We start from the raw sequence: 18,134 nt of genomic DNA on the forward strand, positions 1-18,134 counted from the left end.
ACTTCCAAAAGTTGGGATTTCTGGTCTCCCAAAGGATGCGTGGGTTCAAATCCCACTTCTGACAAGAGTTTTCAATCAACAAATGAATCTAGTTTTGCTGGAACTTTCAACACAAGAGCTCATTATATAGTGAGTAAATGAGAGAAAGAAAGAAACTCCTGTGACATCATAATTGAACAAGCTTCAACAATGTAATTTCAGGTTTATTGCTTTTCTTGAAATCTTCAGTTTTGACTGCCTAATCATTAATAAGACTGATTTCTAACAAGCAAAAATACCACCAGTCAGAATGGCCGAGTGGTCTAAGGCGCCAGACTCAAGTTGATAAAACTTCCAAAAGTTGGGTTTTCTGGTCTCCCAAAGGAGGCGTGGGTTGTAATCCCACTTCTGACAAGTGTTTTTCCATCAACAAATGAATGTAGTTTTGCTGGAACTTTCAACACAAGAGCTCATTATATAGTGAGTAAATGAGAGAAAGAAAGAAACTCCTGTGACATCATAATTGAACAAGCTTCAACAATGTAATTTCAGGTTTATTGCTTTTCTTGAAATCTTCAGTTTTGACTGCCTAATCATTAATAAGTCTGATTTCTAACAAGCAAAAATACCACCAGTCAGAATGGCCGAGCGGTCTAAGGCGCCAGACTCAAGTTGATAAAACTTCCAAAAGTTGGGATTTCTGGTCTCCCAAAGGATGCGTGGGTTCAAATCCCACTTCTGACAAGTGTTTTCAATCAACAAATGAATCTAGTTTTGCTGGAACTTTCAACACAAGAGCTCATTACATAGTGAGTAAATGAGAGAAAGAAAGAAACTCCTGTGACATCATAATTGAACATACTTCAACAAAGTAATTTCAGGTTTATTGCTTTTCTTGAAATCTTCAGTTTTGACTGCCTAATCATTAATAAGTCTGATTTCTAACAAGCAAAAATACCACCAGTCAGAATGGCCGAGCGGTCTAAGGCGCCAGACTCAAGTTGATAAAACTTCCAAAAGTTGGGTTTTCTGGTCTCCCAAAGGAGGCGTGAGTTCAAATCCCACTTTTGACAAGTGTTTTTCAATCAACAAATGATTCTAGTTTTGCTGGAACATTCAACACAAGAGCTCATTACATAGTGAGTAAATGAGAGAAAGAAAGAAACTCCTGTGACATCATAATTGAACATACTTGGACAATGTAATTTCAGGTTTATTGCTTTTCTTGAAATCTTCAGTTTTGACTGCCTAATCATTAATAAGTCTGATTTCTAACTAGCAAAAGTACCAGCAGTCAGAATGGCCGAGCGGTCTAAGGCGCCAGACTCAAGTTGATAAAACTTCCAAAAGTTGGGTTTTCTGGTCTCCCAAAGGAGGCGTGGGTTCTAATCCCACTTCTGACACGTGTTTTTCCATCAACACATGAATGTAGTTTTGCTGGAACTTTCAACACAAGAGCTCATTATATAGTGAGTAAATGAGAGAAAGAAAGAAACTCCTGTGACATCATAATTGAACAAGCTTCAACAATGTAATTTCAGGTTTATTGCTTTTCTTGAAATCTTCAGTTTTGACTGCCTAATCATTAATAAGTCTGATTTCTAACAAGCAAAAATACCACCAGTCAGAATGGCCGAGCGGTCTAAGGCGCCAGACTCAAGTTGATAAAACTTCCAAAAGTTGGGATTTCTGGTCTCCCAAAGGAAGCGTGGGTTCAAATCCCACTTCAGACAAGTGTTTTCAATCAACAAATGAATCTAGTTTTGCTGGAACTTTCAACACAAGAGCTCATTATATAGTGAGTAAATGAGAGAAAGAAAGAAACTCCTGTGACATCATAATTGAACAAGCTTCAACAATGTAATTTCAGGTTTATTGCTTTTCTTGAAATCTTCAGTTTTGACTGCCTAATCATTAATAAGTCTGATTTCTAACAAGCAAAAATACCACCAGTCAGAATGGCCGAGCGGTCTAAGGCACCAGACTCAAGTTGATAAAACTTCCAAAAGTTGGGTTTTCTGGTCTCCCAAAGGAGGCGTGAGTTCAAATCCCACTTCTGACAAGTGTTTTTCAATCAACAAATGATTCTAGTTTTGCTGGAACATTCAACACAAGAGCTCATTACATAGTGAGTAAATGAGAGAAAGAAAGAAACTCCTGTGACATCATAATTGAACAAGCTTCAACAATGTAATTTCAGGTTTATTGCTTTTCTTGAAATCTTCAGTTTTGACTGCCTAATCATTAATAAGTCTGATTTCTAACAAGCAAAACTACCACCAGTCAGAATGGCCGAGCGGTCTAAGGCGCCAGACTCAAGTTGATAAAACTTCCAAAAGTTGGGATTTCTGGTCTCCCAAAGGAGGCGTGGGTTCAAATCCCACTTCTGACAAGTGTTTTCAATCAACAAATGAATGTAGTTTTGCTGGAACTTTCAACACAAGAGCTCATTATATAGTGAGTAAATGAGAGAAAGAAAGAAACTCCTGTGACATCATAATTGAACAAGCTTCAACAATGTAATTTCAGGTTTATTGCTTTTCTTGAAATCTTCAGTTTTGACTGCCTAATCATTAATAAGTCTGATTTCTAACAAGCAAAAATACCACCAGTCAGAATGGCCGAGCGGTCTAAGGCGCCAGACTCAAGTTGATAAAACTTCCAAAAGTTGGGATTTCTGGTCTCCCAAAGGATGCGTGGGTTCAAATCCCACTTCTGACAAGTGTTTTCAATCAACAAATGAATCTAGTTTTGCTGGAACTTTCAACACAAGAGCTCATTATATAGTGAGTAAATGAGAGAAAGAAAGAAACTCCTGTGACATCATAATTGAACAAGCTTCAACAATGTAATTTCAGGTTTATTGCTTTTCTTGAAATCTTCAGTTTTGACTGCCTAATCATTAATAAGTCTGATTTCTAACAAGCAAAAATACCACCAGTCAGAATGGCCGAGCGGTCTAAGGCGCCAGACTCAAGTTGATAAAACTTCCAAAAGTTGGGTTTTCTGGTCTCCCAAAGGAGGCGTGAGTTCAAATCCCACTTCTGACAAGTGTTTTTCAATCAACAAATGATTCTAGTTTTGCTGGAACATTCAACACAAGAGCTCATTACATAGTGAGTAAATGAGAGAAAGAAAGAAACTCCTGTGACATCATAATTGAACAAGCTTCAACAATGTAATTTCAGGTTTATTGCTTTTCTTGAAATCTTCAGTTTTGACTGCCTAATCATTAATAAGTCTGATTTCTAACAAGCAAAAATACCACCAGTCAGAATGGCCGAGCGGTCTAAGGCGCCAGACTCAAGTTGATAAAACTTCCAAAAGTTGGGTTTTCTGGTCTCCCAAAGGAGGCGTGAGTTCAAATCCCACTTCTGACAAGTGTTTTTCAATCAACAAATGATTCTAGTTTTGCTGGAACATTCAACACAAGAGCTCATTACATAGTGAGTAAATGAGAGAAAGAAAGAAACTCCTGTGACATCATAATTGAACATACTTCAACAAAGTAATTTCAGGTTTATTGCTTTTCTTGAAATCTTCAGTTTTGACTGCCTAATCATTAATAAGTCTGATTTCTAACAAGCAAAAATACCACCAGTCAGAATGGCCGAGCGGTCTAAGGCGCCAGACTCAAGTTGATAAAACTTCCAAAAGTTGGGATTTCTGGTCTCCCAAAGGAGGCGTGGGTTCAAATCCCACTTCTGACAAGTGTTTTCAATCAACAAATGAATCTAGTTTTGATAGAACTACAAACACAATAGCTCATTATATAATGAGTAAATGAGAGAAATAAAGAAACTCTTGTGACATTATAAGTGAACAAGGTTCAACTCCAGTCAGAATGGCCGAGCGGTCTAAGGCGCCAGACTCAAGTTGATAAAACTTCCAAAAGTTGGGATTTCTGGTCTCCCAAAGGAGGCGTGGGTTCAAATCCCACTTCTGACAAGTGTTTTCAATCAACAAATGAATCTAGTTTTGCTGGAACTTTCAACACAAGAGCTCATTACATAGTGAGTAAATGAGAGAAAGAAAAACTCCTGTGACATCATAATTGAACAAGCTTCAACAATGTAATTTCAGGTTTATTGCTTTTCTTGAAATCTTCAGTTTTGACTGCCTAATCATTAATAAGTCTGATTTCTAACAAGCAAAAATACCACCAGTCAGAATGGCCGAGCGGTCTAAGGCGCCAGACTCAAGTTGATAAAACTTCCAAAAGTTGGGATTTCTGGTCTCCCAAAGGAGGCGTGGGTTCAAATCCCACTTCTGACAAGTGTTTTCAATCAACAAATGAATGTAGTTTTGCTGGAACTTTCAACACAAGAGCTCATTATATAGTGAGTAAATGAGAGAAAGAAAGAAACTCCTGTGACATCATAATTAAACAAGCTTCAACAATGTAATTTCAGGTTTATTGCTTTTCTTGAAATCTTCAGTTTTGACTGCCTAATCATTAATAAGTCTGATTTCTAACAAGCAAAAATACCACCAGTCAGAATGGCCGAGCGGTCTAAGGCGCCAGACTCAAGTTGATAAAACTTCCAAAAGTTGGGATTTCTGGTCTCCCAAAGGATGCGTGGGTTCAAATCCCACTTCTGACAAGTGTTTTCAATCAACAAATGAATCTAGTTTTGCTGGAACTTTCAACACAAGAGCTCATTATATAGTGAGTAAATGAGAGAAAGAAAGAAACTCCTGTGACATCATAATTGAACAAGCTTCAACAATGTAATTTCAGGTTTATTGCTTTTCTTGAAATCTTCAGTTTTGACTGCCTAATCATTATAAGTCTGATTTCTAACAAGCAAAAACACGACCAGTCAGAATGGCCGAGGGGTCTAAGGCGCCAGACTCAAGTTGATAAAACTTCCAAAAGTTGGGATTTCTGGTCTCCCAAAGGAGGCGTGGGTTCAAATCCCACTTCTGACAAGTGTTTTTCAATCAACAAATGATTCTAGTTTTGCTGGAACATTCAACACAAGAGCTCATTACATAGTGAGTAAATGAGAGAAAGAAAGAAACTCCTGTGACATCATAATTGAACATACTTCAACAAAGTAATTTCAGGTTTATTGCTTTTCTTGAAATCTTCAGTTTTGACTGCCTAATCATTAATAAGTCTGATTTCTAACAAGCAAAAATACCACCAGTCAGAATGGCCGAGCGGTCTAAGGCGCCAGACTCAAGTTGATAAAACTTCCAAAAGTTGGGTTTTCTGGTCTCCCAAAGGAGGCGTGAGTTCAAATCCCACTTTTGACAAGTGTTTTTCAATCAACAAATGATTCTAGTTTTGCTGGAACATTCAACACAAGAGCTCATTACATAGTGAGTAAATGAGAGAAAGAAAGAAACTCCTGTGACATCATAATTGAACATACTTGGACAATGTAATTTCAGGTTTATTGCTTTTCTTGAAATCTTCAGTTTTGACTGCCTAATCATTAATAAGTCTGATTTCTAACTAGCAAAAGTACCAGCAGTCAGAATGGCCGAGCGGTCTAAGGCGCCAGACTCAAGTTGATAAAACTTCCAAAAGTTGGGTTTTCTGGTCTCCCAAAGGAGGCGTGGGTTCTAATCCCACTTCTGACAAGTGTTTTTCCATCAACAAATGAATGTAGTTTTGCTGGAACTTTCAACACAAGAGCTCATTATATAGTGAGTAAATGAGAGAAAGAAAGAAACTCCTGTGACATCATAATTGAACAAGCTTCAACAATGTAATTTCAGGTTTATTGCTTTTCTTGAAATCTTCAGTTTTGACTGCCTAATCATTAATAAGTCTGATTTCTAACAAGCAAAAATACCACCAGTCAGAATGGCCGAGCGGTCTAAGGCGCCAGACTCAAGTTGATAAAACTTCCAAAAGTTGGGATTTCTGGTCTCCCAAAGGAAGCGTGGGTTCAAATCCCACTTCAGACAAGTGTTTTCAATCAACAAATGAATCTAGTTTTGCTGGAACTTTCAACACAAGAGCTCATTATATAGTGAGTAAATGAGAGAAAGAAAGAAACTCCTGTGACATCATAATTGAACAAGCTTCAACAATGTAATTTCAGGTTTATTGCTTTTCTTGAAATCTTCAGTTTTGACTGCCTAATCATTAATAAGTCTGATTTCTAACAAGCAAAAATACCACCAGTCAGAATGGCCGAGCGGTCTAAGGCACCAGACTCAAGTTGATAAAACTTCCAAAAGTTGGGTTTTCTGGTCTCCCAAAGGAGGCGTGAGTTCAAATCCCACTTCTGACAAGTGTTTTTCAATCAACAAATGATTCTAGTTTTGCTGGAACATTCAACACAAGAGCTCATTACATAGTGAGTAAATGAGAGAAAGAAAGAAACTCCTGTGACATCATAATTGAACAAGCTTCAACAATGTAATTTCAGGTTTATTGCTTTTCTTGAAATCTTCAGTTTTGACTGCCTAATCATTAATAAGTCTGATTTCTAACAAGCAAAACTACCACCAGTCAGAATGGCCGAGCGGTCTAAGGCGCCAGACTCAAGTTGATAAAACTTCCAAAAGTTGGGATTTCTGGTCTCCCAAAGGAGGCGTGGGTTCAAATCCCACTTCTGACAAGTGTTTTCAATCAACAAATGAATGTAGTTTTGCTGGAACTTTCAACACAAGAGCTCATTATATAGTGAGTAAATGAGAGAAAGAAAGAAACTCCTGTGACATCATAATTGAACAAGCTTCAACAATGTAATTTCAGGTTTATTGCTTTTCTTGAAATCTTCAGTTTTGACTGCCTAATCATTAATAAGTCTGATTTCTAACAAGCAAAAATACCACCAGTCAGAATGGCCGAGCGGTCTAAGGCGCCAGACTCAAGTTGATAAAACTTCCAAAAGTTGGGATTTCTGGTCTCCCAAAGGATGCGTGGGTTCAAATCCCACTTCTGACAAGTGTTTTCAATCAACAAATGAATCTAGTTTTGCTGGAACTTTCAACACAAGAGCTCATTATATAGTGAGTAAATGAGAGAAAGAAAGAAACTCCTGTGACATCATAATTGAACAAGCTTCAACAATGTAATTTCAGGTTTATTGCTTTTCTTGAAATCTTCAGTTTTGACTGCCTAATCATTAATAAGTCTGATTTCTAACAAGCAAAAATACCACCAGTCAGAATGGCCGAGCGGTCTAAGGCGCCAGACTCAAGTTGATAAAACTTCCAAATGTTGGGTTTTCTGGTCTCCCAAAGGAGGCGTGAGTTCAAATCCCACTTCTGACAAGTGTTTTTCAATCAACAAATGATTCTAGTTTTGCTGGAACATTCAACACAAGAGCTCATTACATAGTGAGTAAATGAGAGAAAGAAAGAAACTCCTGTGACATCATAATTGAACAAGCTTCAACAATGTAATTTCAGGTTTATTGCTTTTCTTGAAATCTTCAGTTTTGACTGCCTAATCATTAATAAGTCTGATTTCTAACAAGCAAAAATACCACCAGTCAGAATGGCCGAGCGGTCTAAGGCGCCAGACTCAAGTTGATAAAACTTCCAAAAGTTGGGTTTTCTGGTCTCCCAAAGGAGGCGTGAGTTCAAATCCCACTTCTGACAAGTGTTTTTCAATCAACAAATGATTCTAGTTTTGCTGGAACATTCAACACAAGAGCTCATTACATAGTGAGTAAATGAGAGAAAGAAAGAAACTCCTGTGACATCATAATTGAACATACTTCAACAAAGTAATTTCAGGTTTATTGCTTTTCTTGAAATCTTCAGTTTTGACTGCCTAATCATTAATAAGTCTGATTTCTAACAAGCAAAAATACCACCAGTCAGAATGGCCGAGCGGTCTAAGGCGCCAGACTCAAGTTGATAAAACTTCCAAAAGTTGGGATTTCTGGTCTCCCAAAGGAGGCGTGGGTTCAAATCCCACTTCTGACAAGTGTTTTCAATCAACAAATGAATCTAGTTTTGATAGAACTACAAACACAATAGCTCATTATATAATGAGTAAATGAGAGAAATAAAGAAACTCTTGTGACATTATAAGTGAACAAGGTTCAACTCCAGTCAGAATGGCCGAGCGGTCTAAGGCGCCAGACTCAAGTTGATAAAACTTCCAAAAGTTGGGATTTCTGGTCTCCCAAAGGAGGCGTGGGTTCAAATCCCACTTCTGACAAGTGTTTTCAATCAACAAATGAATCTAGTTTTGCTGGAACTTTCAACACAAGAGCTCATTATATAGTGAGTAAATGAGAGAAAGAAAGAAACTCCTGTGACATCATAATTGAACAAGCTTCAACAATGTAATTTCAGGTTTATTGCTTTTCTTGAAATCTTCAGTTTTGACTGCCTAATCATTAATAAGTCTGATTTCTAACAAGCAAAAATACCACCAGTCAGAATGGCCGAGCGGTCTAAGGCGCCAGACTCAAGTTGATAAAACTTCCAAAAGTTGGGTTTTCTGGTCTCCCAAAGGAGGCGTGAGTTCAAATCCCACTTCTGACAAGTGTTTTTCAATCAACAAATGATTCTAGTTTTGCTGGAACATTCAACACAAGAGCTCATTACATAGTGAGTAAATGAGAGAAAGAAAGAAACTCCTGTGACATCATAATTGAACATACTTGGACAATGTAATTTCAGGTTTATTGCTTTTCTTGAAATCTTCAGTTTTGACTGCCTAATCATTAATAAGTCTGATTTCTAACTAGCAAAAGTACCAGCAGTCAGAATGGCCGAGCGGTCTAAGGCGCCAGACTCAAGTTGATAAAACTTCCAAAAGTTGGGTTTTCTGGTCTCCCAAAGGAGGCGTGGGTTCAAATCCCACTTCTGACAAGTGTTTTTCCATCAACAAATGAATGTAGTTTTGCTGGAACTTTCAACACAAGAGCTCATTATATAGTGAGTAAATGAGAGAAAGAAAGAAACTCCTGTGACTTCATAATTGAACATACTTCAACAAAGTAATTTCAGGTTTATTGCTTTTCTTGAAATCTTCAGTTTTGACTGCCTAATCATTAATAAGACTGATTTCTAACAAGCAAAAATACCACCAGTCAGAATGGCCGAGCGGTCTAAGGCGCCAGACTCAAGTTGATAAAACTTCCAAAAGTTGGGTTTTCTGGTCTCCCAAAGGAGGCGTGGGTTCTAATCCCACTTCTGACAAGTGTTTTTCCATCAACAAATGAATGTAGTTTTGCTGGAACTTTCAACACAAGAGCTCATTATATAGTGAGTAAATGAGAGAAAGAAAGAAACTCCTGTGACATCATAATTGAACAAGCTTCAACAATGTAATTTCAGGTTTATTGCTTTTCTTGAAATCTTCAGTTTTGACTGCCTAATCATTAATAAGTCTGATTTCTAACAAGCAAAAATACCACCAGTCAGAATGGCCGAGCGGTCTAAGGCGCCAGACTCAAGTTGATAAAACTTCCAAAAGTTGGGATTTCTGGTCTCCCAAAGGAGGCGTGGGTTCAAATCCCACTTCTGACAAGTGTTTTCAATCAACAAATGAATCTAGTTTTGCTGGAACTTTCAACACAAGAGCTCATTATATAGTGAGTAAATGAGAGAAAGAAAGAAACTCCTGTGACATCATAATTGAACAAGCTTCAACAATGTAATTTCAGGTTTATTGCTTTTCTTGAAATCTTCAGTTTTGACTGCCTAATCATTAATAAGTCTGATTTCTAACAAGCAAAAATACCACCAGTCAGAATGGCCGAGCGGTCTAAGGCGCCAGACTCAAGTTGATAAAACTTCCAAAAGTTGGGTTTTCTGGTCTCCCAAAGGAGGCGTGAGTTCAAATCCCACTTCTGACAAGTGTTTTTCAATCAACAAATGATTCTAGTTTTGCTGGAACATTCAACACAAGAGCTCATTACATAGTGAGTAAATGAGAGAAAGAAAGAAACTCCTGTGACATCATAATTGAACAAGCTTCAACAATGTAATTTCAGGTTTATTGCTTTTCTTGAAATCTTCAGTTTTGACTGCCTAATCATTAATAAGTCTGATTTCTAACAAGCAAAAATACCACCAGTCAGAATGGCCGAGCGGTCTAAGGCGCCAGACTCAAGTTGATAAAACTTCCAAAAGTTGGGTTTTCTGGTCTCCCAAAGGAGGCGTGAGTTCAAATCCCACTTCTGACAAGTGTTTTTCAATCAACAAATGATTCTAGTTTTGCTGGAACATTCAACACAAGAGCTCATTACATAGTGAGTAAATGAGAGAAAGAAAGAAACTCCTGTGACATCATAATTGAACATACTTCAACAAAGTAATTTCAGGTTTATTGCTTTTCTTGAAATCTTCAGTTTTGACTGCCTAATCATTAATAAGTCTGATTTCTAACAAGCAAAAATACCACCAGTCAGAATGGCCGAGCGGTCTAAGGCGCCAGACTCAAGTTGATAAAACTTCCAAAAGTTGGGATTTCTGGTCTCCCAAAGGAGGCGTGGGTTCAAATCCCACTTCTGACAAGTGTTTTCAATCAACAAATGAATCTAGTTTTGATAGAACTACAAACACAATAGCTCATTATATAATGAGTAAATGAGAGAAATAAAGAAACTCTTGTGACATTATAAGTGAACAAGGTTCAACTCCAGTCAGAATGGCCGAGCGGTCTAAGGCGCCAGACTCAAGTTGATAAAACTTCCAAAAGTTGGGATTTCTGGTCTCCCAAAGGAGGCGTGGGTTCAAATCCCACTTCTGACAAGTGTTTTCAATCAACAAATGAATCTAGTTTTGCTGGAACTTTCAACACAAGAGCTCATTATATAGTGAGTAAATGAGAGAAAGAAAGAAACTCCTGTGACATCATAATTGAACAAGCTTCAACAATGTAATTTCAGGTTTATTGCTTTTCTTGAAATCTTCAGTTTTGACTGCCTAATCATTAATAAGTCTGATTTCTAACAAGCAAAAATACCACCAGTCAGAATGGCCGAGCGGTCTAAGGCGCCAGACTCAAGTTGATAAAACTTCCAAAAGTTGGGTTTTCTGGTCTCCCAAAGGAGGCGTGAGTTCAAATCCCACTTCTGACAAGTGTTTTTCAATCAACAAATGATTCTAGTTTTGCTGGAACATTCAACACAAGAGCTCATTACATAGTGAGTAAATGAGAGAAAGAAAGAAACTCCTGTGACATCATAATTGAACATACTTGGACAATGTAATTTCAGGTTTATTGCTTTTCTTGAAATCTTCAGTTTTGACTGCCTAATCATTAATAAGTCTGATTTCTAACTAGCAAAAGTACCAGCAGTCAGAATGGCCGAGCGGTCTAAGGCGCCAGACTCAAGTTGATAAAACTTCCAAAAGTTGGGTTTTCTGGTCTCCCAAAGGAGGCGTGGGTTCAAATCCCACTTCTGACAAGTGTTTTTCCATCAACAAATGAATGTAGTTTTGCTGGAACTTTCAACACAAGAGCTCATTATATAGTGAGTAAATGAGAGAAAGAAAGAAACTCCTGTGACTTCATAATTGAACATACTTCAACAAAGTAATTTCAGGTTTATTGCTTTTCTTGAAATCTTCAGTTTTGACTGCCTAATCATTAATAAGACTGATTTCTAACAAGCAAAAATACCACCAGTCAGAATGGCCGAGCGGTCTAAGGCGCCAGACTCAAGTTGATAAAACTTCCAAAAGTTGGGATTTCTGGTCTCCCAAAGGAGGCGTGGGTTCTAATCCCACTTCTGACAAGTGTTTTTCCATCAACAAATGAATGTAGTTTTGCTGGAACTTTCAACACAAGAGCTCATTATATAGTGAGTAAATGAGAGAAAGAAAGAAACTCCTGTGACATCATAATTGAACAAGCTTCAACAATGTAATTTCAGGTTTATTGCTTTTCTTGAAATCTTCAGTTTTGACTGCCTAATCATTAATAAGTCTGATTTCTAACAAGCAAAAATACCACCAGTCAGAATGGCCGAGCGGTCTAAGGCGCCAGACTCAAGTTGATAAAACTTCCAAAAGTTGGGATTTCTGGTCTCCCAAAGGAAGCGTGGGTTCAAATCCCACTTCAGACAAGTGTTTTCAATCAACAAATGAATCTAGTTTTGCTGGAACTTTCAACACAAGAGCTCATTATATAGTGAGTAAATGAGAGAAAGAAAGAAACTCCTGTGACATCATAATTGAACAAGCTTCAACAATGTAATTTCAGGTTTATTGCTTTTCTTGAAATCTTCAGTTTTGACTGCCTAATCATTAATAAGTCTGATTTCTAACAAGCAAAAATACCACCAGTCAGAATGGCCGAGCGGTCTAAGGCACCAGACTCAAGTTGATAAAACTTCCAAAAGTTGGGTTTTCTGGTCTCCCAAAGGAGGCGTGAGTTCAAATCCCACTTCTGACAAGTGTTTTTCAATCAACAAATGATTCTAGTTTTGCTGGAACATTCAACACAAGAGCTCATTACATAGTGAGTAAATGAGAGAAAGAAAGAAACTCCTGTGACATCATAATTGAACAAGCTTCAACAATGTAATTTCAGGTTTATTGCTTTTCTTGAAATCTTCAGTTTTGACTGCCTAATCATTAATAAGTCTGATTTCTAACAAGCAAAACTACCACCAGTCAGAATGGCCGAGCGGTCTAAGGCGCCAGACTCAAGTTGATAAAACTTCCAAAAGTTGGGATTTCTGGTCTCCCAAAGGAGGCGTGGGTTCAAATCCCACTTCTGACAAGTGTTTTCAATCAACAAATGAATGTAGTTTTGCTGGAACTTTCAACACAAGAGCTCATTATATAGTGAGTAAATGAGAGAAAGAAAGAAACTCCTGTGACATCATAATTGAACAAGCTTCAACAATGTAATTTCAGGTTTATTGCTTTTCTTGAAATCTTCAGTTTTGACTGCCTAATCATTAATAAGTCTGATTTCTAACAAGCAAAAATACCACCAGTCAGAATGGCCGAGCGGTCTAAGGCGCCAGACTCAAGTTGATAAAACTTCCAAAAGTTGGGATTTCTGGTCTCCCAAAGGATGCGTGGGTTCAAATCCCACTTCTGACAAGTGTTTTCAATCAACAAATGAATCTAGTTTTGCTGGAACTTTCAACACAAGAGCTCATTATATAGTGAGTAAATGAGAGAAAGAAAGAAACTCCTGTGACATCATAATTGAACAAGCTTCAACAATGTAATTTCAGGTTTATTGCTTTTCTTGAAATCTTCAGTTTTGACTGCCTAATCATTAATAAGTCTGATTTCTAACAAGCAAAAATACCACCAGTCAGAATGGCCGAGCGGTCTAAGGCGCCAGACTCAAGTTGATAAAACTTCCAAATGTTGGGTTTTCTGGTCTCCCAAAGGAGGCGTGAGTTCAAATCCCACTTCTGACAAGTGTTTTTCAATCAACAAATGATTCTAGTTTTGCTGGAACATTCAACACAAGAGCTCATTACATAGTGAGTAAATGAGAGAAAGAAAGAAACTCCTGTGACATCATAATTGAACAAGCTTCAACAATGTAATTTCAGGTTTATTGCTTTTCTTGAAATCTTCAGTTTTGACTGCCTAATCATTAATAAGTCTGATTTCTAACAAGCAAAAATACCACCAGTCAGAATGGCCGAGCGGTCTAAGGCGCCAGACTCAAGTTGATAAAACTTCCAAAAGTTGGGTTTTCTGGTCTCCCAAAGGAGGCGTGAGTTCAAATCCCACTTCTGACAAGTGTTTTTCAATCAACAAATGATTCTAGTTTTGCTGGAACATTCAACACAAGAGCTCATTACATAGTGAGTAAATGAGAGAAAGAAAGAAACTCCTGTGACATCATAATTGAACATACTTCAACAAAGTAATTTCAGGTTTATTGCTTTTCTTGAAATCTTCAGTTTTGACTGCCTAATCATTAATAAGTCTGATTTCTAACAAGCAAAAATACCACCAGTCAGAATGGCCGAGCGGTCTAAGGCGCCAGACTTAAGTTGATAAAACTTCCAAAAGTTGGGATTTCTGGTCTCCCAAAGGAGGCGTGGGTTCAAATCCCACTTCTGACAAGTGTTTTCAATCAACAAATGAATCTAGTTTTGATAGAACTACAAACACAATAGCTCATTATATAATGAGTAAATGAGAGAAATAAAGAAACTCTTGTGACATTATAAGTGAACAAGGTTCAACTCCAGTCAGAATGGCCGAGCGGTCTAAGGCGCCAGACTCAAGTTGATAAAACTTCCAAAAGTTGGGATTTCTGGTCTCCCAAAGGAGGCGTGGGTTCAAATCCCACTTCTGACAAGTGTTTTCAATCAACAAATGAATCTAGTTTTGCTGGAACTTTCAACACAAGAGCTCATTATATAGTGAGTAAATGAGAGAAAGAAAGAAACTCCTGTGACATCATAATTGAACAAGCTTCAACAATGTAATTTCAGGTTTATTGCTTTTCTTGAAATCTTCAGTTTTGACTGCCTAATCATTAATAAGTCTGATTTCTAACAAGCAAAAATACCACCAGTCAGAATGGCCGAGCGGTCTAAGGCGCCAGACTCAAGTTGATAAAACTTCCAAAAGTTGGGTTTTCTGGTCTCCCAAAGGAGGCGTGAGTTCAAATCCCACTTCTGACAAGTGTTTTTCAATCAACAAATGATTCTAGTTTTGCTGGAACATTCAACACAAGAGCTCATTACATAGTGAGTAAATGAGAGAAAGAAAGAAACTCCTGTGACATCATAATTGAACATACTTGGACAATGTAATTTCAGGTTTATTGCTTTTCTTGAAATCTTCAGTTTTGACTGCCTAATCATTAATAAGTCTGATTTCTAACTAGCAAAAGTACCAGCAGTCAGAATGGCCGAGCGGTCTAAGGCGCCAGACTCAAGTTGATAAAACTTCCAAAAGTTGGGTTTTCTGGTCTCCCAAAGGAGGCGTGGGTTCAAATCCCACTTCTGACAAGTGTTTTTCCATCAACAAATGAATGTAGTTTTGCTGGAACTTTCAACACAAGAGCTCATTATATAGTGAGTAAATGAGAGAAAGAAAGAAACTCCTGTGACTTCATAATTGAACATACTTCAACAAAGTAATTTCAGGTTTATTGCTTTTCTTGAAATCTTCAGTTTTGACTGCCTAATCATTAATAAGACTGATTTCTAACAAGCAAAAATACCACCAGTCAGAATGGCCGAGCGGTCTAAGGCGCCAGACTCAAGTTGATAAAACTTCCAAAAGTTGGGTTTTCTGGTCTCCCAAAGGAGGCGTGGGTTCTAATCCCACTTCTGACAAGTGTTTTTCCATCAACAAATGAATGTAGTTTTGCTGGAACTTTCAACACAAGAGCTCATTATATAGTGAGTAAATGAGAGAAAGAAAGAAACTCCTGTGACATCATAATTGAACAAGCTTCAACAATGTAATTTCAGGTTTATTGCTTTTCTTGAAATCTTCAGTTTTGACTGCCTAATCATTAATAAGTCTGATTTCTAACAAGCAAAAATACCACCAGTCAGAATGGCCGAGCGGTCTAAGGCGCCAGACTCAAGTTGATAAAACTTCCAAAAGTTGGGATTTCTGGTCTCCCAAAGGAGGCGTGGGTTCAAATCCCACTTCTGACAAGTGTTTTCAATCAACAAATGAATCTAGTTTTGCTGGAACTTTCAACACAAGAGCTCATTATATAGTGAGTAAATGAGAGAAAGAAAGAAACTCCTGTGACATCATAATTGAACAAGCTTCAACAATGTAATTTCAGGTTTATTGCTTTTCTTGAAATCTTCAGTTTTGACTGCCTAATCATTAATAAGTCTGATTTCTAACAAGCAAAAATACCACCAGTCAGAATGGCCGAGCGGTCTAAGGCGCCAGACTCAAGTTGATAAAACTTCCAAAAGTTGGGTTTTCTGGTCTCCCAAAGGAGGCGTGAGTTCAAATCCCACTTCTGACAAGTGTTTTTCAATCAACAAATGATTCTAGTTTTGCTGGAACATTCAACACAAGAGCTCATTACATAGTGAGTAAATGAGAGAAAGAAAGAAACTCCTGTGACATCATAATTGAACAAGCTTCAACAATGTAATTTCAGGTTTATTGCTTTTCTTGAAATCTTCAGTTTTGACTGCCTAATCATTAATAAGTCTGATTTCTAACAAGCAAAAATACCACCAGTCAGAATGGCCGAGCGGTCTAAGGCGCCAGACTCAAGTTGATAAAACTTCCAAAAGTTGGGTTTTCTGGTCTCCCAAAGGAGGCGTGAGTTCAAATCCCACTTCTGACAAGTGTTTTTCAATCAACAAATGATTCTAGTTTTGCTGGAACATTCAACACAAGAGCTCATTACATAGTGAGTAAATGAGAGAAAGAAAGAAACTCCTGTGACATCATAATTGAACATACTTCAACAAAGTAATTTCAGGTTTATTGCTTTTCTTGAAATCTTCAGTTTTGACTGCCTAATCATTAATAAGTCTGATTTCTAACAAGCAAAAATACCACCAGTCAGAATGGCCGAGCGGTCTAAGGCGCCAGACTCAAGTTGATAAAACTTCCAAAAGTTGGGATTTCTGGTCTCCCAAAGGAGGCGTGGGTTCAAATCCCACTTCTGACAAGTGTTTTCAATCAACAAATGAATCTAGTTTTGATAGAACTACAAACACAATAGCTCATTATATAATGAGTAAATGAGAGAAATAAAGAAACTCTTGTGACATTATAAGTGAACAAGGTTCAACTCCAGTCAGAATGGCCGAGCGGTCTAAGGCGCCAGACTCAAGTTGATAAAACTTCCAAAAGTTGGGATTTCTGGTCTCCCAAAGGAGGCGTGGGTTCAAATCCCACTTCTGACAAGTGTTTTCAATCAACAAATGAATCTAGTTTTGCTGGAACTTTCAACACAAGAGCTCATTATATAGTGAGTAAATGAGAGAAAGAAAGAAACTCCTGTGACATCATAATTGAACAAGCTTCAACAATGTAATTTCAGGTTTATTGCTTTTCTTGAAATCTTCAGTTTTGACTGCCTAATCATTAATAAGTCTGATTTCTAACAAGCAAAAATACCACCAGTCAGAATGGCCGAGCGGTCTAAGGCGCCAGACTCAAGTTGATAAAACTTCCAAAAGTTGGGTTTTCTGGTCTCCCAAAGGAGGCGTGAGTTCAAATCCCACTTCTGACAAGTGTTTTTCAATCAACAAATGATTCTAGTTTTGCTGGAACATTCAACACAAGAGCTCATTACATAGTGAGTAAATGAGAGAAAGAAAGAAACTCCTGTGACATCATAATTGAACATACTTGGACAATGTAATTTCAGGTTTATTGCTTTTCTTGAAATCTTCAGTTTTGACTGCCTAATCATTAATAAGTCTGATTTCTAACTAGCAAAAGTACCAGCAGTCAGAATGGCCGAGCGGTCTAAGGCGCCAGACTCAAGTTGATAAAACTTCCAAAAGTTGGGTTTTCTGGTCTCCCAAAGGAGGCGTGGGTTCAAATCCCACTTCTGACAAGTGTTTTTCCATCAACAAATGAATGTAGTTTTGCTGGAACTTTCAACACAAGAGCTCATTATATAGTGAGTAAATGAGAGAAAGAAAGAAACTCCTGTGACTTCATAATTGAACATACTTCAACAAAGTAATTTCAGGTTTATTGCTTTTCTTGAAATCTTCAGTTTTGACTGCCTAATCATTAATAAGACTGATTTCTAACAAGCAAAAATACCACCAGTCAGAATGGCCGAGCGGTCTAAGGCGCCAGACTCAAGTTGATAAAACTTCCAAAAGTTGGGTTTTCTGGTCTCCCAAAGGAGGCGTGGGTTCTAATCCCACTTCTGACAAGTGTTTTTCCATCAACAAATGAATGTAGTTTTGCTGGAACTTTCAACACAAGAGCTCATTATATAGTGAGTAAATGAGAGAAAGAAAGAAACTCCTGTGACATCATAATTGAACAAGCTTCAACAATGTAATTTCAGGTTTATTGCTTTTCTTGAAATCTTCAGTTTTGACTGCCTAATCATTAATAAGTCTGATTTCTAACAAGCAAAAATACCACCAGTCAGAATGGCCGAGCGGTCTAAGGCGCCAGACTCAAGTTGATAAAACTTCCAAAAGTTGGGATTTCTGGTCTCCCAAAGGAGGCGTGGGTTCAAATCCCACTTCTGACAAGTGTTTTCAATCAACAAATGAATCTAGTTTTGCTGGAACTTTCAACACAAGAGCTCATTATATAGTGAGTAA

At 37.7% G+C, this 18,134-nt stretch overlaps 28 non-coding genes across 28 annotated transcripts; all 28 read left to right on the top strand.

Annotated features, from left to right (window-relative positions):
• The first annotated feature begins 1,272 nt into the window (after positions 1-1,272).
• trnal-caa (transfer RNA leucine (anticodon CAA)) lies at positions 1,273-1,382 on the top strand. The gene is made up of 2 exons: positions 1,273-1,310; positions 1,337-1,382. It is a non-coding gene; the product is annotated as a tRNA-Leu (tRNA).
• Positions 1,383-2,261: 879 nt separating this feature from the next.
• trnal-caa (transfer RNA leucine (anticodon CAA)) lies at positions 2,262-2,371 on the top strand. Its single transcript has 2 exons — positions 2,262-2,299; positions 2,326-2,371. It is a non-coding gene; the product is annotated as a tRNA-Leu (tRNA).
• Positions 2,372-3,579: 1,208 nt separating this feature from the next.
• Positions 3,580-3,689, top strand: trnal-caa (transfer RNA leucine (anticodon CAA)). Its single transcript has 2 exons — positions 3,580-3,617; positions 3,644-3,689. It is a non-coding gene; the product is annotated as a tRNA-Leu (tRNA).
• A 128-nt stretch (positions 3,690-3,817) lies between these two features.
• On the top strand, positions 3,818-3,927 carry trnal-caa (transfer RNA leucine (anticodon CAA)). Its single transcript has 2 exons — positions 3,818-3,855; positions 3,882-3,927. It is a non-coding gene; the product is annotated as a tRNA-Leu (tRNA).
• Positions 3,928-4,144: 217 nt separating this feature from the next.
• Positions 4,145-4,254, top strand: trnal-caa (transfer RNA leucine (anticodon CAA)). Its single transcript has 2 exons — positions 4,145-4,182; positions 4,209-4,254. It is a non-coding gene; the product is annotated as a tRNA-Leu (tRNA).
• A 547-nt stretch (positions 4,255-4,801) lies between these two features.
• Positions 4,802-4,911, top strand: trnal-caa (transfer RNA leucine (anticodon CAA)). Its single transcript has 2 exons — positions 4,802-4,839; positions 4,866-4,911. It is a non-coding gene; the product is annotated as a tRNA-Leu (tRNA).
• A 550-nt stretch (positions 4,912-5,461) lies between these two features.
• trnal-caa (transfer RNA leucine (anticodon CAA)) lies at positions 5,462-5,571 on the top strand. Its single transcript has 2 exons — positions 5,462-5,499; positions 5,526-5,571. It is a non-coding gene; the product is annotated as a tRNA-Leu (tRNA).
• An 879-nt stretch (positions 5,572-6,450) lies between these two features.
• trnal-caa (transfer RNA leucine (anticodon CAA)) lies at positions 6,451-6,560 on the top strand. Its single transcript has 2 exons — positions 6,451-6,488; positions 6,515-6,560. It is a non-coding gene; the product is annotated as a tRNA-Leu (tRNA).
• Positions 6,561-7,768: 1,208 nt separating this feature from the next.
• Positions 7,769-7,878, top strand: trnal-caa (transfer RNA leucine (anticodon CAA)). Its single transcript has 2 exons — positions 7,769-7,806; positions 7,833-7,878. It is a non-coding gene; the product is annotated as a tRNA-Leu (tRNA).
• Positions 7,879-8,006: 128 nt separating this feature from the next.
• trnal-caa (transfer RNA leucine (anticodon CAA)) lies at positions 8,007-8,116 on the top strand. Its single transcript has 2 exons — positions 8,007-8,044; positions 8,071-8,116. It is a non-coding gene; the product is annotated as a tRNA-Leu (tRNA).
• A 549-nt stretch (positions 8,117-8,665) lies between these two features.
• On the top strand, positions 8,666-8,775 carry trnal-caa (transfer RNA leucine (anticodon CAA)). The gene is made up of 2 exons: positions 8,666-8,703; positions 8,730-8,775. It is a non-coding gene; the product is annotated as a tRNA-Leu (tRNA).
• Positions 8,776-8,995: 220 nt separating this feature from the next.
• Positions 8,996-9,105, top strand: trnal-caa (transfer RNA leucine (anticodon CAA)). Its single transcript has 2 exons — positions 8,996-9,033; positions 9,060-9,105. It is a non-coding gene; the product is annotated as a tRNA-Leu (tRNA).
• Positions 9,106-9,325: 220 nt separating this feature from the next.
• On the top strand, positions 9,326-9,435 carry trnal-caa (transfer RNA leucine (anticodon CAA)). Its single transcript has 2 exons — positions 9,326-9,363; positions 9,390-9,435. It is a non-coding gene; the product is annotated as a tRNA-Leu (tRNA).
• Positions 9,436-10,314: 879 nt separating this feature from the next.
• trnal-caa (transfer RNA leucine (anticodon CAA)) lies at positions 10,315-10,424 on the top strand. The gene is made up of 2 exons: positions 10,315-10,352; positions 10,379-10,424. It is a non-coding gene; the product is annotated as a tRNA-Leu (tRNA).
• Positions 10,425-10,552: 128 nt separating this feature from the next.
• On the top strand, positions 10,553-10,662 carry trnal-caa (transfer RNA leucine (anticodon CAA)). The gene is made up of 2 exons: positions 10,553-10,590; positions 10,617-10,662. It is a non-coding gene; the product is annotated as a tRNA-Leu (tRNA).
• Positions 10,663-11,211: 549 nt separating this feature from the next.
• trnal-caa (transfer RNA leucine (anticodon CAA)) lies at positions 11,212-11,321 on the top strand. Its single transcript has 2 exons — positions 11,212-11,249; positions 11,276-11,321. It is a non-coding gene; the product is annotated as a tRNA-Leu (tRNA).
• Positions 11,322-11,541: 220 nt separating this feature from the next.
• trnal-caa (transfer RNA leucine (anticodon CAA)) lies at positions 11,542-11,651 on the top strand. The gene is made up of 2 exons: positions 11,542-11,579; positions 11,606-11,651. It is a non-coding gene; the product is annotated as a tRNA-Leu (tRNA).
• Positions 11,652-12,530: 879 nt separating this feature from the next.
• trnal-caa (transfer RNA leucine (anticodon CAA)) lies at positions 12,531-12,640 on the top strand. The gene is made up of 2 exons: positions 12,531-12,568; positions 12,595-12,640. It is a non-coding gene; the product is annotated as a tRNA-Leu (tRNA).
• Positions 12,641-13,848: 1,208 nt separating this feature from the next.
• trnal-uaa (transfer RNA leucine (anticodon UAA)) lies at positions 13,849-13,958 on the top strand. Its single transcript has 2 exons — positions 13,849-13,886; positions 13,913-13,958. It is a non-coding gene; the product is annotated as a tRNA-Leu (tRNA).
• Positions 13,959-14,086: 128 nt separating this feature from the next.
• On the top strand, positions 14,087-14,196 carry trnal-caa (transfer RNA leucine (anticodon CAA)). Its single transcript has 2 exons — positions 14,087-14,124; positions 14,151-14,196. It is a non-coding gene; the product is annotated as a tRNA-Leu (tRNA).
• A 549-nt stretch (positions 14,197-14,745) lies between these two features.
• Positions 14,746-14,855, top strand: trnal-caa (transfer RNA leucine (anticodon CAA)). Its single transcript has 2 exons — positions 14,746-14,783; positions 14,810-14,855. It is a non-coding gene; the product is annotated as a tRNA-Leu (tRNA).
• Positions 14,856-15,075: 220 nt separating this feature from the next.
• trnal-caa (transfer RNA leucine (anticodon CAA)) lies at positions 15,076-15,185 on the top strand. The gene is made up of 2 exons: positions 15,076-15,113; positions 15,140-15,185. It is a non-coding gene; the product is annotated as a tRNA-Leu (tRNA).
• Positions 15,186-15,405: 220 nt separating this feature from the next.
• Positions 15,406-15,515, top strand: trnal-caa (transfer RNA leucine (anticodon CAA)). The gene is made up of 2 exons: positions 15,406-15,443; positions 15,470-15,515. It is a non-coding gene; the product is annotated as a tRNA-Leu (tRNA).
• Positions 15,516-16,394: 879 nt separating this feature from the next.
• On the top strand, positions 16,395-16,504 carry trnal-caa (transfer RNA leucine (anticodon CAA)). Its single transcript has 2 exons — positions 16,395-16,432; positions 16,459-16,504. It is a non-coding gene; the product is annotated as a tRNA-Leu (tRNA).
• Positions 16,505-16,632: 128 nt separating this feature from the next.
• trnal-caa (transfer RNA leucine (anticodon CAA)) lies at positions 16,633-16,742 on the top strand. Its single transcript has 2 exons — positions 16,633-16,670; positions 16,697-16,742. It is a non-coding gene; the product is annotated as a tRNA-Leu (tRNA).
• A 549-nt stretch (positions 16,743-17,291) lies between these two features.
• Positions 17,292-17,401, top strand: trnal-caa (transfer RNA leucine (anticodon CAA)). The gene is made up of 2 exons: positions 17,292-17,329; positions 17,356-17,401. It is a non-coding gene; the product is annotated as a tRNA-Leu (tRNA).
• Positions 17,402-17,621: 220 nt separating this feature from the next.
• Positions 17,622-17,731, top strand: trnal-caa (transfer RNA leucine (anticodon CAA)). Its single transcript has 2 exons — positions 17,622-17,659; positions 17,686-17,731. It is a non-coding gene; the product is annotated as a tRNA-Leu (tRNA).
• A 220-nt stretch (positions 17,732-17,951) lies between these two features.
• On the top strand, positions 17,952-18,061 carry trnal-caa (transfer RNA leucine (anticodon CAA)). The gene is made up of 2 exons: positions 17,952-17,989; positions 18,016-18,061. It is a non-coding gene; the product is annotated as a tRNA-Leu (tRNA).
• Positions 18,062-18,134: the final 73 nt, after the last annotated feature.

This window comes from Brachyhypopomus gauderio, unplaced genomic scaffold, assembly GCF_052324685.1.
Source record: "Brachyhypopomus gauderio isolate BG-103 unplaced genomic scaffold, BGAUD_0.2 sc173, whole genome shotgun sequence".
NCBI classification, from domain to species: Eukaryota; Metazoa; Chordata; class Actinopteri; order Gymnotiformes; family Hypopomidae; genus Brachyhypopomus; species Brachyhypopomus gauderio.